Raw genomic sequence first — 17071 nt, 5'->3', positions numbered from 1 at the left:
CACTGAGAATCCAGAAACACAAGCGTGAGGCCAGTACAGCAGTTATCCGTGTGTGTGTGTGTGTGTGTTTCCAGAGCTGTGCATTCAGGTCACTTTATCTGTGACAATTAGAAAAAAACAAAAAATTACTATCTCGGCGGGAAGCACTCAGAGATTATAAATTGCGATACACAAACTCAAATCTTTCAGATGTTCATATTATATATATATATATATATATATATATATATATATATATATATATATATATATATATATATATATATATATATATATATATATATATATATATATATATATATATATATATATGGAGAGAGAGAGAGAGAGAGAGAGAGAGAGAGAGAGAGAGAGAGAGAGAGAGAGAGAGAGAGAGAGAGAGAGAGAGAGAGAGAAATGAATCAGAAATGAGACATGCATGAACCAGCAATGAAACATGAGTGAGGAAGGAGTTTAAGCAGAGGTGACCCAGGAGTGAGACAGTACAGGGCAGAGTGACGCAGAAATGATGGGGGTGTTGGAAAGGTGAGGCAGGGTAAGGTAGGGTTAGTCTGAAATGGAGACGAGGCAGGAGATAAGCAGGAAAGGACAGATGGAAGCAGGAGAGTGGCAGCACCAGACAGTAGTAGTACCTCTTCTTCTTCTTCCTTAACTAATACTCCTGGCAAACCGCCTTTCGCTGCACACCAGACACTGGGTATATGGTGGTCTTCATATTATTAAGTGGACGCCGTATGGAAGTAATCAGTAACCTCTCCCTCTTCCTCCTCTTCCCCGGATACATCTTCACCAGAGACATGGAGACCAACACTCATGTAATAGGACAGGGATGGGGCAACGTGAATAGGAATGGACGGAACGTGGGGCAACAGTCCCTCGCCACCCTCACGCGGTGTGCTGTCCTGCCCTCTCCCTGGAATGTCAACAGTAATTAAGGACCACAAAATATTACAAGCAATTCAACATAATTTTCTCCCTGCTGTTGGATTCGACGTCGTCTACGTGGTCGATCATAATTAACTCTTTGACTGGTAATGACAGGCACTTGTTACTTCATTTCAGTAAGCCTTCATGATTTAACTGTGGAAAGTGTCAAACTACAAGCGGTAGAAAGTCTGAAATGCTGTGTCACTCCTTTAGATGTCATTGGTGTGTCTCCAGATCACATATTCATCTAGAGTGGTAGATGAATGGAATGGACTCAGTAATCAGATTGTTAGTGCTGAATCATTAGGGAGCTTTAAAAGATCAGACAAATTTATGGATGGAGATGATAAATGGAAATAGGCAGATGTGTTTCATACAGGGACCGCCATGTGTAGGCCTGATTGCTTCTCGCAACTTCCCTGATTTTCTTTTGCTCTTATGTTCTCATACACAACAGATGTAGACATACCATTTCAATATAACCTACAATGACCTAACCTATCATTTACTTGAACTTGAAGAGATGGCAAAGATGTTAAATGGTTTAAACTGAATATGCTAAAATATGAGAAAATAAGCCACTTGTGAATGGAGCAGCGCAAAGCAGTGGAGGAGATTTTCTCGTGAACCAGTAAGGAGATGCCTGGAGGTGTTGTACATGTCTTTGAGTAGAGAGACTGGTGCAGAGTGACAAAGTTTAGCCACCTTGGTTATATTCCGGGTGGATTGTGTTAAGATGAGCTAGGTTAGATTACATTGTTTTAGCTTAGTTATCTTAACCTAGATTAGATAACTTAGGTTAGTTTGGTATGACAGTTTAATTTAGCTTATTTTAAATCGTATTACCCAAGCTAGATTTGGATTATATAGATTCAAAGAGGGCAACTCAGAAACTAAGGTGGCTGGTCTTCCATGTCATTCCGAGTGTTTATTAAGAAATTAAAAATAATAATAAGAAAAGAAGACAAATAGACTTTAGCACCTATTGATAAGCAAGAGGCGTGGAAAGCTGTTCACCTCCCCGACACCTGACGCGACCCCACTTCCATAATGCACTGCAGGTTGTCCTAAAGAGGATGAAGTAACACTTGTGAACACGCTGTTGTAAGGAAGGTCAAGTAACAAGACGATAAAGACGATTGTGCATTTTTCTGGTTCCTCATCATTATCCCCTCAAAATTTACATACTAATCCCAAAACACATCACCGCCAGAATAGAAACTACTGCCATAAAATATCAAGGTGTCGACAGAATGCATAACAGAAAAGAACGAGCGCTGCATTGCTCATCACTTTCAACGAAATATGTGTAAGAGCAAATCTCCTGCGTATACACGAGTTTATCCCAGATATTGCATCAGATGAACGGCTCCTATGCAGCCCACGTATCCTCGGCGCCGCGTGGCCTACCAGCCTGCACTGTCCGTCAGCCAGTCACTGCAGCAGGAGGAGAAAGACTGGCAGCAAGAAAGACAGGGAGGCAGACAGGCAGAGCATTATCCTGTCCTAATTGGAAGGATCGGCGTGGCGGAAGTAGCCTTTTCCTTCACTATCCTACATGTGTTAGTTCAATATAGTGCAATTCAACACAAACAGCACAACAAAGGCTAGAGAATCTGTACTGTTTGTTCTGCCGCGGTGTTTTCTTGTGCGTGCATTGCGTTTGTACTCCGCGAACTGGCGATGAGATACAAATGGCGCAAGAAGGAGGATTACCAAAAGGCTGCGCGCTGGAAGGTAATGTGACTGGTGTTAACGTCACCTCTGCACTTTGCTCCTTGCACTCCCGCGTACAATGGCCGCGCTTACCCTCACAATATTACGGTGAATTAGCGCATGTGTGTGTGTGTGTGTGTGTGTGTGTGTGTGTGTGTGTGTGTGTGTGTGTGTCGCCGCGGTACAGGAGTGGTTTCAACGGGGAAAATAATATAATGAAGAAGAAGAAGAAGAAGAAGAAGAAGAACTACAATGACGACGACAACAACAACAACAACAATAACAACAACAATGACAAGAACAAGAAGGAAATGATGACGATGATGATAATGCTAACAGCTATACAAAACAGAGCACATGAACATAAATCATCGTATTAATTCATAAATTCTTTTGCAACCGATGTGCACATGAACAGAAAGGAAGAACAAGCAGCAGTAGATCTATTGACCCTCAGGCTCCTGTTTGTAATAATCTGCTCTCTCCAAAGTAAGAAACGTAGCGTAGTTAAGGCGAAGGCTGTGAGGTTATTGATCGTCTCCATGAAGCATAACAACACACAGTATGCACACTCTTACGTACCATATCGGATATTCATACGTACTACATCTTATAAGACGCAGCACGTGTCCTAATCCCCTATGGTCGTACTGAACGCGCGGGTTTATCAACGTGAATTACAACCACGATACATGCAAGTTGTGTTCACAGTGGACACTTCAGCACGCGACATTCCTGCCTCCATTCTCACGCGCGTCCCTCTCCTTTCATTAATTTGACGTCAGCCTGAGGTAAGACTGAATATACTCGCACACTCAAGGTTCCCAGCACTAAATTAAAAGATTACGCACCGGGCAAGGTTGTGAGTCGACTGAACAAGGCGACAAAAGTGTACAGTTGTTAAAGTGAGTGCGGGAGCTGTTGGTTAAAGAGATTTATGGGTAGTAATGCGAGGTGGATATAGACAAACATGTTTTATACAGAGACAGCCACTGATAAGTCTACAGGCAGGCTTCGTGCAGTTTCATATATGGTCTTATGCACTAGAGTGAGTACTGGTGGTTGGTGAGGTCTGGTTGTGTGTGGAGGCATTTGGGCAGACTGAAGCCATCAAGTATTTGGTGGCACTGATTGGGAAGGGACGGAAGTGTTAGAGGGAAGGTGAAAGGGTAGCAGAGAGGAGAAAAACAGAAGGGAAAGGCAGTTACTGTTTTACGGCATCATGCAAAGCTGAAAACATTGTGTGCGGGAAGACATTTGAAGAGAAATATAGTTTTACAGTAACATTTGTATATTTGCTGTGTTTGAAAAATTCCAGTTTGATGGTAAAAGGAACAGCGTGTTCAGTTCACACCCATCACTCGGTTCCAAGAGATCACGGGTTCGAATCCCAGGCAGAGAGGAGATAGATTATGTTTACCTGCTGTCACGCCGCAGTCTGTGTTCACCTGGGAAGAAACTCGTCATGCAAACCACTGAAGCCGCAAATATATGCTATAGTCTCTCTTTCTGTTACCTCTAATATATATATATACTGTTCTATACACTTTTTTTTTTTTATCTCATTTAACTTGACTATTTTCCTTGATATCGTTTCTTGTATTCCCTTTACTGTTACATTTAATTTACCTATTATTATTATTATTATTATTATTATTATTATTATTATTATTATTACTATATTTTTTGACGTCCGGGTCTCCTGCTCTATCAGGGGCAAGACGGTGCCTGCTAAAGAAGGACTTTGGTTTTTCCCACAGACATATTATAATAACAACAATAACAACAGCTTCCACAACAGCGTGCTAAAAATAGTGAAGATACCCTGACTTAGATACAGTGTTCCTTGCATATGCGCCTCTCTTCCCTCACGGCTTTCCTGCCCTCCCTCCCTGTACCATTAATCATCCCGTGTTGGTATTTCATAGATAACGCTTCGCCGAATTTGCTAACTGTATAGATATAACCCTGCTTAAGACACGCCATGTCGCCATGCTGACTCCCTCCCTCGTACGTGGCTCCCATCGCGTGATGCTCCGCGTCTTATGATCTACTTATCTATTTTTATAAAGTGTGATAATGTGTACACAGGTTTTCACGAGACACTGTTGTTTTCGAGTGATTCTTGGACCTGACCTAACCTAATCTAATCTACCCTAACCAAACTAAACTAAAGAAAACAAAAGAAAACCAAATCTAGCCTAATCTAACTTGACCGACTCGAACCCAAACCAACCTCACCTAGTCTCGCTCAACTTGATCTAACCTAACCAAACCTAATCCAAACGAAACCTAATCTAACTTAACCAAACCAACCAAATTCAATCAAACACAACGAAACCTAACCTGAGAGAACTTAATGTACCCCAACCCTACCTAAGCCAAGTCAAACTAAACCACACACACACACTGTTTATTAGCGTAAGGAATAGGCCCATACATAAATGATAAGGGCTGAACTATACGGTATGACATATGAGAGAGAGAGAGAGAGAGAGAGAGAGAGAGAGAGAGAGAGAGAGAGAGAGAGAGAGAGAGAGAGAGAGAGAGAGAGAGAGAGAGAGAGAGAGAGAGAGAGAGAGAATCAGTGTGCCTTCTGCAGCTGTGGAGAAGGAAAGGAGGATGCAGGGGAGATGATGAAGAGGAGGAGGAGGAGGAGGAGGAGGAGGAGGAGGAGGAGAGAAAGGAATATGATGAATAACAATTAGAATAAAAAAGAAACGAATAAAACTGAGACAAAACAATAATAAACAGAAACAAACAAAACAAAGATAAACAAGAAATAAAACAGGAGGAAAATGACTAAAAAAAAAACACTGAACATGGAAAATGATAAACAGTTGGAAAAATAAAAAGTATTATACACGTATAAAGGATTACACGTACCCACACACGCGCACACACACAGACATACATACAGACAAAGACACAGACACACACACACACACACACACACACACACACACACAGACCTAAATTTCTTGCTGTATTAAATTACCACTTAATTAAGAGGAAACATATATTCCATAACGAGAAGGGATAGACATTAGAACCACCACCACCACCACCATCATCACAGGACGATAAGGCAAGACATTTCACTAAATTCACATCAACACATATTGACTTTTTTGGTGGTGTTTTTATTCCATGGCATGTTCATATCTGTTATTCAGTGGAGTCTCTCTCTCTCTCTCTCTCTCTCTCTCTCTCTCTCTCTCTCTCTCTCTCTCTCTCTCGTAATTACAGCAAGATTTTATATATTATTTCTAAATTCTCCTTCGTAACGCCAGACCGCCTGCTGTTTTAACGTTGAGTTGAGAGAGAGAGAGAGAGAGAGAGAGAGAGAGAAAGTATCGCGTTGAATGTCTCTCCCTCTCCCCTTCACACCAATTTCTCTCTCTCTCTCTCTCTCTCAACTCAACTCAACTCAAAAAACAAAAAACACAACTCTCACTGAGCCTATCCACTTTTCCTGTGTTTCCATCTTTCCACTTGTCGCGCGCGTGTGTGTGTGTGTGTGTGTGTGTGTGTGTGTGTGTGTGTGTGTGTTCCAGACTTCTTGATATGTCTTTCTCCTTTAAATACATTATCATTCTATGTACCTGCACATTTCATCTAGAGAGAGAGAGAGAGAGAGAGAGAGAGAGAGAGAGAGAGAGAGAGAGAATGGCAGGCAGTATGATATATAGAAACATAACAAGATAACACTAGAAACAATACCATATTAATAGATTTACTCTATTTAGAACAACCTCAACGTGCCCAAACACTAAGAAAGAGACGAAAGTTATTTATAGAAATAGAAGATTCTTTTGGCAAGGAACTGAGGTGAGAGGAAGAGCTCAAATCATGGAGAAAATACAAGAAATGAACTTGACCTTGAGGCTTCTGAGGGGTAAAGTCAGAGAGAGAGAGAGAGAGAGAGAGAGAGAGAGAGAGAGAGAGAGAGAGAGAGAGAGAGAGAGAGAGAGAGAGAGAGAGGAGTAGGTAGAACGTGACAAGGAATGTACATACACTTAAGCAAGGAGGATACGGAGAATGTTATATTATAATTGTGACAAGGTGCTGAGTGAGATGAGAACAGTTGAAGGCAATAATAAGAAAAAAAAGAAGCTAAGTGTAAGGTTTCCGAGAGTCAGTGTATCAAAACTCAAGTAAAAAGAAAAAAAAAATGTTTAACCAAGACAGAAAACATTTTTGGCAAGGAAAGTTGTGAGAGGACAGTTCATGGTGACGATAAGACTAAACAGCCTAACTATTAGGCTTCCCAGGGTCAAGGCCAGAGAGAGAGAGAGAGAGAGAGAGAGAGAGAGAGAGAGAGAGAGAGAGAGAGAGAGAGAGAGAGAGAGAGAGAGAGAGAGAGAAAGGTAGACAATATACCCAAACTCTAAAGAAGAAAGAAAAAAGAACCGTTTATCGAAATACAAGACACTTTTTGTAAGGAGCGTGGTGAGAAGAGGAGAGTCTATGACGACAATAAGATACATTATACTGATCACAAGGACTCCGAGGGTCAAGGCCAGAGAGACCAGGCAGAATATCACCAGGAATAGTGGCAGCTTTCTGAAACACTTCGTTGTCTCAATAGGACTATGTTCACTTGCCGAGAGAAAAACCTCGCTGCCCACAAGGCTTCCGAGGGTCAAGGCCAGAGAGAGCGGGTAAAACAACAGCAAAGAGAGTGACCGCGTTCTGAATCACTTTGTTCTCTCATCGCAGCGATCACTGGCCACGGAAACTTAGTCGAATTCTCATGGGTATTTTTTTTTTTTTTATCATTGATGATACAGACTACTTGTTGACAGATCATTTGACTCATGAAAACATCCTTGAAGTCCACAAGTTTTCATTAGACTCCGTGAAAATTAATCGAAGAGGAGTACAGGGGTGTTTAAGAACGCTGCTCCAGGAACATATTTAATGAAAGAGTAAGGATATATTGACAAAAAAAAAAAAAAAAAAATAGAACTGTCCTATGTTTAATTTCTCAAAAATCTGATAGGCAAGTTTAAAGTTATCAGACAAGGAGTGAATGAAAAAGTGTAATATGATAGGGAGAAAATACTAAGGGATGTAAACTTTCCCAGTCATGTGAAAAAAAGAGAGTAAAAGAACAAATTAATGAAAAAAAAAAAGAAAATTGTTGTAGATGTCGTTGGTTTGGCGTCACACATCACAAAGGATTTATTGACAAGATTTCCATTACTGCCTGGTGATAAATACTGTGACAGTCAATGACGTGTATTCTAGCGAACAGAGAGTGTGTACTAATGCTTTCCACTTCAGAAACTAAATAGTCAGTGGAGACGTGGAGACAAATTCCCTTGGTTATACTTTTTTTTTTTTTTTTGCTAGATGTGGAGGTGGACACTAAAATAATACAGTCAGTAGAAGAGAAGAGAGAAATTGATTGGGTTAGTCTCTTTTCGCCGATGTTAGTGAGAATGGTGGTAGACAATGAAATTAAATAGTCAGTAGAGCTGTAGGCTACACCCCCAACTCGGACCATCACCAACTCGGCCCTGGTCTATACTAACTCGGACCACGATAACCATCTCGGACCACCAACTTGGACCATGTTTAAAAGTTAAATAATAATTCAGCAGCTCAAAATTGACTTATTTCACGATAAAATACAATTAAAATTATGCTCTAAAAACATGCAAAAGTCAGTAAAATACAATTAAAATTGTAGTCTAAAAACATGCAAAAGTCAGTTTAGAAAATAAAACTAGAGTATTTCATGAAAAATCAAGTCATTACATATTCACAGCAATATGATGAGAGGCAGCTTTCAGTAAACTTTTTGCTGTTCTAGTGCCCAGAGAAAATTCCTCCCAAAGCATGACTAGTCGTCCGTGTTTTGTATATTTATTTTTTTGGTGACGCCAACACCTTTCCATCATTTATAAACTTTACATGAAGCGTTACAAGTCTAGCCTGTGTGTGTAGTAGGGTTATTAAAGTATAGAAGTTCAGTTGGCCTTGACATGCTTTCATATTAAGTCTGTAATGCCATCCTTCAACGTCATTGTTAGTTCTTACACTTCGATCAAATACCCACCAAACTTTGGGAGGCCACATTTCTGACGTAATCCATGTACTGTTTATGTACTCTAAATAAGAGTGGTTGTGACCCAGCTGCTTTCCTACAGAATCTTATAAAAAGTCCTTCTATGTGATCATCAGGTACATACGGCAGAGAAAACAGTTGTCTTACAAATTTGTAGGTTTTGCTATCATGTGTGTAAGCAGACTGGAGGCCAAGAACTTGCGCCTTCCTCCAAACTGCTTCTCCCCAGTGAAATGCACAACCACGCATAACTACATGTGGGAAAACTTCTGGGATAGCACGCCAAATACTTTGTTCAAAATCAAGGATAACTTCTTTTACTTTTAATTGTCCATCTAAAATTTCTTTGAGTTTACTAAAAATTATCCTATAATCTTTACATCTCTTACCCGACATTAACACAAACAACAGAGGCGTTTGTTTTACGTTACCATCGCACTTCATAAATGCGTGAATACTAAAAAGCTGGGTAAAGGGTCGCCTCACTACTTTAAAAGTTCCATCAACATACCAGTTTCTTGCTTTAGCAAGTAACTGAAGCTGTTCTTGTGTTGCAAACAATAGGTGGCGTCTGTCCCCTATACTTATATCTGCTTTAAAAAATTTAGGTGGAGCACATTTCTTGCTTTAGCAAGTAACTGAAGCTGTTCTTGTGTTGCAAACAATAGGTGGCGTCTGTCCCCTATACTTATATCTGCTTTAAGAAATTTAGGTGGAATGTGCTCCTCACTAATACAAAAAGTTAGGTCACTGGGCTCAGCAGGTCTGTTAGCTCGCCGCTTCCTGTTTGCTTGGCGAGCTAGATTCACCGGTGCAGGTAGCGAGGCAGTAGGCTTTGTTGGATCAACGTGTTCAAGAAGCACTTCCTCCACGATTTCTAAAGCTGGGCGAAATACATCATCCATTGCTTTGTCTTTAATTAACTTTGACACCATGCTTGTAGTCAAAGGACATGCTTCCGGTGGGTGTGAATGTTCATTGGCTCCTCTGATAAACACTCCGTTCACTTCCTTTACCATCATGTTACAGGTAACCTTTTTATTACGTACGCACTGCACAGCGCCAATGAACACCAACATTTGTTTTTCTTTTAAATGTGTATGAAAATCCTAGACTGTCCACAAGTTTCTGCTTGCCCCTTTGTGAAGATACACACATTTTTTCATACGTTATAATAGGTGGATGAGCCTCAGAGCAGTCCAAAGTGTCGTTGTCCAAGGTGTCTTCGTCTAGACAAGTTTCAGAATTTATATCATCCACTAACGCCTGGGTCGGAGTAGGTAGATGATCCTCAGGGCAGTCATGCACAGCGATGTCTTGTACAGAAGAGCAAGTTGTGCAGCTCCAATTCACGTCAAGACCCTCCCTTACAGCTCTTCTATAGTCCTCCCTTGAAATCCCAGTCTTACAGGTTCTGTGTTGCCACGATTTACATCCATCACACAACAATGCCTCCTGTAAAAAATCATATTCCGAGGTTCATGTCGATATTTTAGTGTACACTAGATATAATCAGTATTACAGAAAACTGTTCAACATAGTTACAATAAATTCAATTAACGATTAAATCCTGTAGTCTCACCTGTCGAGGACGCACTACGTCTTTGCACACCAAACACTTGTCCATGATCGGACTGCCTTCTGCCGTGTACAAGTGATATCTGGCCTGGACATCGTGTGAGTGAACGAAGAATCACACATGTGTGAAGCACTCTTCTCTGTGCGATAGTTTATGGTGGTTTGAATCTGACAAGTGTGTGAAGCACTCTTCTCTGTCCGAGTTCAAGTTGGTTAGGCCGTGATCCCTTTAGGCCGAGAGTCTGTGCTGCCGTTCTTGACAATGGTCACACTGCAAAGCATGCTGGTTGAATCGTACACGTCGAGAGCAAACAATACGAGGAAATTTGGTAGGCATCCTGAGCGATGAGGTGTGAGGGAATAACGAATACGTAGAATTTGATTTCAACACATCAACTAAGTAAGCAAGACAGTGTTTTGACACTTTCGAAATTATAGGTTTCGAATTTAGTAATATTTTGAATTAAGTAATTGAGACAGTGTTTCAAAATTAGTATGTAGGTTTCGTAATTGTAATTGCACTTGTACGGACACGGCAAGGTTTGCTGTGCGACACAGGTGTGAGAGGTGGCAGAACAGGAAATGTGATAATGGTGTATCTTGAGCTGATTAATGGCAGCTGTGAAACCCGGTATTTTCAATGACTGGGTTTCGTGCACTTCCTGCAGTACCTCATAAAACGATTAATGTGTGTGTATGTACGCTACGGAACATAGTTTCCACTGCATATAGGTCTCTTCCACTGTATATAGGTCTCTTCCATTTATTATCTTTATTTTATGGAGGTATCGATCTCTCGATACATTATCAAGAGTATCAATAAAACTCATTAGCATGCAATCACGTCACACTTCTCGCCTCCACAGTAGTCCTCCAGCATCGACTGCACTATAAAAACTATAAAAAGGATCTCAGTATTACGGCCTAAACGACCCACGGCCTACAGAGTCGCGGCCTAAACGACTCTCGGCGTAAAGGGATCACGGCCTAAACGACTCTAGGCCTAGAGTGCTCACGGCCGAAACGACCTGCTCCCCTCTGTGTGATAGTTTATGATGGTTTGAATCTAACAAATGTAGTGATAATACACGTTCATACGTGAAGCCACGTGCAGCTTGTCGAGATTTTTTTTCCCACGCTCAAATGAAGCGGTTACTGATTCGTGATTAAAGAGATAATTAGCTTATGTATTGCTTACATGTAGTTTACAGTGGAATTTTAATAATAATAATTTAATAATTACGGCTGCGCCAGTATTATGACAATTTGTTTTTTCATCCCGAGTCGTAGGGTAATGAAGGCAAATGTAGGGTAATTTCAGTAAGTGTGTAGGGCGGAGACGTCTGTAGAGGTTGGCAACACTGTCCACAGTTTATGATGGTCCGAGTCGGCAAACATGGTGGTCCGACTTGGTATTTCAGAAAATGAGAATGGTCCGAGTTGGTCCACAAGATGGTCCGAGTTGCCTTTTCATAATGGGCCGAGATGGAAAAGGGCCGAGTTGGCCCTACCCCGAGCTGTAGAGAGAAACTGCGTTGGTTACATTTTTACTGCTGTTAGAGGTGGTGGTGGTGGTGGTGGTGGTTATGGTGGCGTTGGTTGTGGTGGACAGTGAAATCCATTACGAGAGACTGATAATAATCTGGTTATAGTTATACTCGAGCAGCGGGTATTACCACCTGTGTTTATAGTGATATTCAGTGATACTCATAATATAATGTGATGCACTACGAAAGTCTGTGGCTGTAGTAAGGAGCCCACTGAGGGAATCCGTAAGTAAAGACCGAAACAATGTAAATAAATAGATACCTTATTCTTTTAATTTTGTACTGACCTATGTGTTAGGTTCATTTTAGCAAAGGAAACACTGATGATTACCATGAAGCAAACCTGAAATAAGATATACCATACAGTTCATATTGTATAGAGGCATCCATTAACACAGCTTGAACACTGCCATAACTTCTTTATTACAAGCGTTTGGACCTGTCAAAATCATTACAATAAATACATCTCAGTTTTTTTTTTTCTCATAAGTACCCAAGCATCATTAATAAGTAGATCAATATGAAAATTGAGAATGGATGTATGTAGAATTCACCATATGCTAAGTACAATTAAAATCAATCATATAACCAATCAACCACATTGATCTTCACTTATAATAATCATTAGAATTATAACTCACAACGGTAGCTCCAGCCGCATATGGATTGCCTCCATGAACTTTTCGAACCAGTAATTGGATTCATAAACTGTAATACATGAAATATTCCCTGAGTAACTATCAATCTTAATAGCCGACCACACAATCACATTAACACTGTCATCATAAAAGATCATCACTAATACAAACATTTTGTCGATGAACATCACAAATGTTTGAAGTGAACACCAGCTGATAAACCCCCACACAGTACTATTATAACCAAACATAGCCATACATACCAGCATAATACAATAATCCCAAGTCTTGAATAAATGTTACATCCAGTGATCCATCACAACACACTTCAGGTAGGGGCGGACAGCAACTAACCCTGGCTGACGGTTCGTCGCCACCTCATCACCCTGCTGCCACCTCACCTCACCTCCCCACTGCCACGTCACAAAGACGTGCGGCTTGCGCACCTTGTACAGAGCTTAATCCTCGTCTACATAAATACACTGATACACGAACTAATTTAGAAATAAACAAATAAATAAAATTTTTATTCAAATCATCATCAGACTGATGATACACATATATCAAGCTAACAAACACGTGCAATACACACAAACGGGTAGTTAGTTCTCTCTCTCTCTCTCTCTCTCTCTCTCTCTCTCTCTCTCTCTTCACTTTCCATTCTTGCTCTCTCTTTCCAGTCTTATCTTCTCATTCTGGCCTTGCATTTTCTTCCCAGCTGTGTCTCCTGTTTCCAGCTTTGTCTCCTCTTTCCTGGGATAATCTTGTCTTTCCAGGGTCGTCTTGTATCCAGGGTTGTCTTCTTTCTTATCCTTGTCTAATCTCTCCAGCCTTAACTCCTCCTCCTTGCTTTATGTTCTACTTCATCATTGTATTCTCTTTCCAGCCATTTCCTCTCTTTCCTGTCGTGTCTTTCCTTCCTTCTCATGTCCTGTCTTTTTATCTTTCTCTTCTAGTTCCTGACTTGTCACCTCATTCCAGTCTCTCTTTCCAGCCATTTCTTCTCTCTCCAGTTGTGCCTTCTCTTTCTATCCTCTTTCCTTCTCAGTATTCCCTTCTTTTTTTTTTTTTTCCTTACCTTCTTTTCTCTGTCTTTCCTGGCTTCTTTTTCCATTGTCTCCTCATTCCCTTGAAAGTCCATTCTCGTTTGCTATTTGTATATCTCAATGAACTTTTTTTTAATTTTTTCTGTCTAATGGTGCTCGTAAGCAGTCGGTTTCTTAATATATGATAAGGAAAACAAAAAGACGGAAAAACAGACAGAAAAACAAACAAAAAAAAAAAAAAAAACAGGCAGAAAAAAACAAAACGAAAACACACACACACACACACACACACACACACACACACACACACACACACACACAGAGTAACAAAAATAGACACAGACACAAATAGACACAGAAAAACACATAGAGAGATACAGGACTACCTTAACTATATAAACACACACACACACACACACACACACACACACACACACTCACATTCATACACACACACACACGCACACATTAACAAAGAAGGCTGACAGGACACTCAGTAATAAAGAAGAATACTCCAAATTGCAACGTAAGTTAGGGGCAAAATTGGTCAGTTTTAGGCAGCAACACCTGTGGTGGTGTGGTCAGAGCTGGTCTTTCGTAGCCCATTATCTTTTCTGCACTGGACCCCTCTCTCTCTCTCTCTCTCTCTCTCTCTCTCTCTCTCTCTCTCTCTCTCTCTCTCTCTCTCTCTCTCTCTCTATCTTTTCATCTATCTCTTTATTTCTGTCTATCTCTATCTACCTAGCTATCTATCTACCTTTCTATCAATCTATCTATCAATTAACCTCACACAAGTGCATTATTATTACTTTCCAGCTCGCCAGCACAGTACGTGTCTGTACATTCCCAGCATGTTGTGAAAGGCCACTAAAGGGGAAGGGGCGAGGTGATAGCAACGTCTTTTCTCTGTGCTTATTCCCGTAGTGAGAAAAGTAGAGACAGACGATTTTACAGAGTCCTCGCTGAACCCTGATGGATGAGCCTGGTCTTGTCAATACCTACTTTGTTTGATAGGAATGACTGAGTTATGTTAGATTAGTGTTGTTGGTGGTGTTGTTGTTGTTGTTAATGGTGGGATTGTGGTGTTTTTACTGGGCTGGTTGTTGCAGTTGTGGTGGTGGTAATGGTGGTGAGTAGTAGTAGTAGTAGTAGTAGTAGTAGTAGTAGTCGCACCACCATCAACAACAACACCACCACCACCACCACCACCACCACCACCACCAGTAACAGCAAAAGTAGCAGTAAAAGTCAGATCATATCAGGTTAACTTGTACCAATATTAAGTTGAGTCCCACGAGACCAAGGTGGGAGAACAATATATGGTAAAGCGCAGTACAAGAAAGGCAGTATATTGTAAGGCACAGTACAGGGAGGGCAGTGTACCGTGAGGCGCATTACTAAGGCCAGTACATTGTGAGGCACATTACTAAGAGGAGCTGTGTATTATAAGGCACAGTACAAGAAAGGCAGTATATTGTAGGGCACAGTACAGGGAGGGCAGTGAGAGGCGAGGCGTAGTACTCACTGACGAGCGGTGTCTCCTCAGCTGGCGGCAGGGACTCTGATGGTCAAGAGGAAGACAGTGACGGAGGGCAGTGTCGAGATGCCCAGAGTCACCTTCTCCCCGGATCGCTCGGCACGTGGAACACCAAAAGGGCTGCAGAGAACAGAGGGAAGGTACATGTAGGTCAAGAGTGAAGCTGATGGAGATGTTTAAGTGGCATAAGGGAGATGGCAACCAGAGGAAAGGTGTATATAGGTTAAAAGTGGTGATGATGGAGGTGTTCAAGTGCCATAAGGGATATAACAAGGTGACAAACAAAATATTCAGGGTTAGTAATCAGGAGAGGTAGGTTTTCTACAGGGACTGCCACTTGTAGGCCTCATCACTTCATGCACCAACCCATATTTTGTCGTGTTATGTTCCTGTGGTTCTGATGGAGGTGTGCAAGTGGCATAGGGGAGACAACACGGTGATGTAGACAAGATTCTATATGGTCAATAATCAGGATGGGGCTAGAAGATGCTATAATTTTCTCAAGGAGTGACGAGGCTGGACCAAATCATGAAGGAATACATCAGCAGGAGACATTTCCTCGTCTGTTTGAGAACTATTCCTAACTACCTAACTAAGAAATCAACAAATTCTAACAATCTAATTGAGAAATGAACTAACTCTAACAAGCTAAGAAATCAATTAATTCCAACGAGGTAACTAAGAAATAAACAAATTCTAACAAGCTGACTAACAAATCAATGAATTCCAACGAGATAAACTAATTCTAACAGGCTAATTAAGAACTCCAGCTTATCCTAACAAACTACCTAAGAAATCAAATCATTCTAAAAAAAAAAAACTAACCAAGAAAATTAATCTGTTTCCACGCCAGACAAGTTCCTCCCCCGCTGTTAGAGGAAGGGGAGATGGTAGTCCATCCACCACGCCCCTCTGGGTCAGGGCGTCTCGGCAATACTGGCGGGGTGCAAGGTCACAACTCCTTGGCTTACGTCCAAATTGTCTTCACCAAGCCGGAGATTCGAACCCCGGACCCTAGTATTGTGTGTCGGGCGCGCTAACCACTGCACCACCAATCCTCTTAGGCCTCTAAATCTTTGACTGCTAATAACAAAGTAACGTTGGTGGGCAATTCTACTAAGCGAAAATTAAACCGAGTACAGTATAATGTTTTACTATTTGTGTTGCAGATAACGAGTGTCACAAACATACTGCTCAGGCTAAGTAATCAGAACAGGGCAAGAAATAATGGATTTAAGCTTGATAAAGTTTGGTATTTGAAAGAGATACGCAGGAGTGAATTTTCAAGGACAGTAATCAGTAACGGATGAATGAAATTATACAAGAGTGACAAACAAAATCCTTAGGGTCAATAATTAGGACAGGAAAAGAAATAGTGGGTTCAAGCTTCATGCAGGTACATTTGAAAGAGATAAAAAGGCACTGCATCTCAACAACAATGGTGGATGACTGTAATGGACTCAGTAATCAGGTTGTTAAGGTTGAAAGAAAACCACACAAATTTATGGATGAGGGTGACAGGTGGATGCAGGTAAGAATATTTTATACAGAGACTGCCACTTGTAAAACTGATGATTTCTTGCAGCTTCTCTTATTTCCTTATGTTGGTAAGTTGTGTTTCCTTGAGTGTTGGCTTTGCACGTTATACACAGGCACGCTTAAGTAAACACTAAAACTCCATCGCCTCTGTTGAATCTTTTTTTTTTTTTTTAAGTTAATGCAAAGTTGTACACGAGTATTTTACTGAACTTTAAAGAAACCACAGCAATCCTCCTTCATGAACATAATAACATAGGGATTAATAATAAAAACAGGTAGACAAAAAAAATAAAGAAATGAAAGAAACGTAAAATAAGACAAAAATAAATACAAGAAAACAATCAGTAATACAAAAGAATAACAAAAAATCAACACAATAAAAGGAAAATAGAACACAGAAGACAACTAAGAAAAAAAATTAGCACAAACTACAAACAAATATATAAACCACACGGAAAAAAAAAAAA

At 40.7% G+C, this 17071-nt stretch overlaps 1 long non-coding RNA gene across 8 annotated transcripts in view; it reads right to left on the bottom strand.

The window, feature by feature from the left end:
- Window positions 1-17071, bottom strand: part of LOC135099419 (uncharacterized) — a 108940-nt gene that overhangs the window by 10028 nt on the left and 81841 nt on the right. For 2 of the 8 annotated variants that reach the window (XR_010267917.1, XR_010267926.1), the window contains exons 1-2: window positions 15891-16005; window positions 12746-13515 (exon numbers count right to left, since the gene is read on the bottom strand). This is a non-coding gene — a long non-coding RNA (uncharacterized LOC135099419). Of the gene's footprint in view, window positions 1-632; window positions 914-12131; window positions 12188-12485; window positions 12553-12745; window positions 13516-15053; window positions 15186-15890; window positions 16017-17071 lie in introns of those variants that run through there. The other 6 variants (XR_010267922.1, XR_010267924.1, XR_010267921.1 and 3 more) reach the window with 6 other exon arrangements.

Source organism: Scylla paramamosain, unplaced genomic scaffold, assembly GCF_035594125.1.
Source record: "Scylla paramamosain isolate STU-SP2022 unplaced genomic scaffold, ASM3559412v1 Contig127, whole genome shotgun sequence".
Taxonomy (NCBI): Eukaryota; Metazoa; Arthropoda; class Malacostraca; order Decapoda; family Portunidae; genus Scylla; species Scylla paramamosain.
Note: the sequence above shows the minus strand (reverse complement) of the source record. Positions and strands in the feature narration are given on the sequence as shown.